Source organism: Ovis aries, chromosome 16 (assembly GCF_016772045.2).
Source record: "Ovis aries strain OAR_USU_Benz2616 breed Rambouillet chromosome 16, ARS-UI_Ramb_v3.0, whole genome shotgun sequence".
NCBI classification, from domain to species: domain Eukaryota; kingdom Metazoa; phylum Chordata; class Mammalia; order Artiodactyla; family Bovidae; genus Ovis; species Ovis aries.
In genome coordinates this window covers 44,898,717-44,901,391 of record NC_056069.1, presented here as the reverse complement: position 1 = coordinate 44,901,391, position 2,675 = coordinate 44,898,717, and the positions used below count along the sequence as shown (strand labels likewise).

General features: G+C 32.6%; 1 non-coding gene across 1 annotated transcript; it reads right to left on the bottom strand.

The window, feature by feature from the left end:
* Window positions 1–843: 843 nt before the first annotated feature.
* TRNAS-GGA (transfer RNA serine (anticodon GGA)) lies at window positions 844–916 on the bottom strand. The gene has a single exon. It is a non-coding gene; the product is annotated as a tRNA-Ser (tRNA).
* Window positions 917–2,675: the final 1,759 nt, after the last annotated feature.

Here is a 2,675-nt window from a genome sequence, read left to right as displayed (position 1 = left end):
GACAATCAATGTCCTGGCAGCCAAGGAAACTAGATGCAAATCTAACAGATTGAATTGTTATGTTAAGTATGTTAAGTGTACATGTCACCCTTCTCTGAATACTTATATATAAGAATGAAATAATTTATAGTATGTGCCATATTATACAAACACTGAAATTATATTTCTCCATTCCTTTTATTGTTAAAAATTGACAAAACCAAATAGGTCAAATCAAACGTTGAAAGCATTTAATTACTTTTGAATGATTTATTAAAAGCATTTTTATTGGAGTACAATTGCTTTACAATGTTGCATTAGTTTCTGCTATACAAGAAATAAATCAGCTATATGTATACATATAATCCCTCCTTCTTGGACCTCCCTCCCACCTCTACCCATCCCACCCCTTTCATGAATTCATAGCAAATTTTCTACATGTTCTGTTGAAAAATAATCAAGATCATTGTAAATTTGAGACAGGATACCTTTTTAGATAAAAATCTAAACATTTATCTAAATATCATTAAAACATATTTTGTTTTTAGAAATATTTACTGCAAGATGCATTTGAACTGTGGTAAGTGGAATATAAAACAATTACTTCCATGTTATAAGCTTCAAACTAAATAAACACAAAAAGCATCTGTTCTCTCTTCCTAGTATGTATAAAATATTAGGGTAAATCCTCCTTTAAATAATTATGGATCATTTTCCTTAGTAATCAGTATGGTGGTGTGTGAAGTCACTCAGTCGTGTCCAACTCTTAGCGACCCCATGGACTGTAGCCTACCAGGCTCCTCCCTCCATGGGATTCTCCAGGCAAGAGTACTAGAGTGGGTGCCATTTCCTTCCCCAGGGGATCTTCCTGACCCAGGGATCGAACCTGGGTCTCCCGCATTCCAGGCAGATGCTTTAACCTCTGAGCCACCAGGGAATACTTAAATTAAATTATTTATGAATATCACTTCATTTATTGGTGAAAAAATAAATATGCTCTAATTTTGCTTTTTTAAAAGTCATTCTCCTGAGTGACTTCTTTTAAAATGAGATACTGCCAGTGACTCAGGATTGGCTTAAAATTCCTCTCTATATTTTAGATAATTCACTTTTTTATTATTATTCAGAGAATTTAGTTTAGTTAGATCTATTATTTCTTGGTCTGAGAAACTTCAGTTCACTTCTCTGTCCCTGTAGTTACCTTAATGGTTTAGCTGCTGGTTGTTATCCCTGGAAACCTGAAATACCAGTTAAATTTTTCTCATAAAGGTTTTCACTGTAACAGCTTGTTAACCTAATGTCAGGCCTCATTGAAAACTCAGGGTAAGACAATAAAAAACTGAAAGACTATACATGGTTTCTTGTAAATATCTCTTATTGCTAAATGTAAGTAATATTCAGAGGCCAATGAAAGTTTAAAATGGAAGAAAAACAGGTATTAGACATACTTTGTGACAGGAGAAATTCAAATTAGAACATTAATCTCCTTTTCCCTGAGTAATGGCTAAATGACAAAAATTTACATTTTTCTAACCAAAGAAATGAACCACACCAAATGAACCACATAGAGTGCCATCTTGTCTTAATATCTGTGCCCCTTTGATCGAGAACTACACAAGCTATAGTCTCCAGATATTCTGTAGAATCTAATTACTTGCAATCAGAAAACAAAGGAAAAGATGAAGTCAGTTTCTGCCTTGATAGTCACCAAAATAAATTTACAACTGCAGATACAGAAAGCGCAAAAGCAGGAGCACAATTTTACATTAGCATTGCATGGTTTATGATTGAACTAAGAAGCTTTTGTCCTTCTAACAGGCAAAGAATATTTTGATTCTTAATAGTAACTTTATAGTGTAAAATAAATAGCAATCAATTTTTCTAACTGTAGCACTGGCTAAGATGAGATCATAACCGCTATCTAGTTTATCTGCCCTACTTCCAAAATTATTATTAAATTATTTCAAACTAATAGCTTCAGACAAATAGCATACACAATATAATGCCAAGAAGTGAGAAATCATTACAAAGAAAATTAGGACATGGCAAAAATCATGACTGATGAATATCTTAGTTTTTTTGAGTGAAAATTTGTTTGAGGAAGTGACATATAAATAGAGATAAAGATGAAATTAGAATTGAATTATACAACATTGACTGTAGTTCAGTGTTCAACCAGAAGGAAATGCAAATTCAAAGGCATTTTCTGTCCTTTGTTTCAGAAGACAAAAATTAAAGAAAGGTCTTCTGTATGTATCAGTGTCAATGTTCACCATATGACAATTTCTCTGAGTTCTCACTTGTATGCTCCATTAGAACTTTCCTAAGAATGATAAATTAGATATAAGAGATGGTTGGATAGCATCATTGACTCAATGCGCATGAGTCTGAGCAAACTCAGGGAGATAGTGAAAGACAAGAAAGCCTGGCATGCTGCAGTACATGGTGTCACAGAGTCAGACACAACTGAGAGACTGAAAAACAATGTTATATATATATATATATATATTATATATATATATATAATATACATATATATAATCTTATATATATAATTATTTATTGTTACTCTCTGTTGTAGCAAAGCCTTTATTCACAAACTTTTATCCAGATCAATGGCACTACCATGCACCTACTTGTACCTAGCAAAATACTATTACATGCATAGTTCTTCATTCATATTCTTTCTCACATTC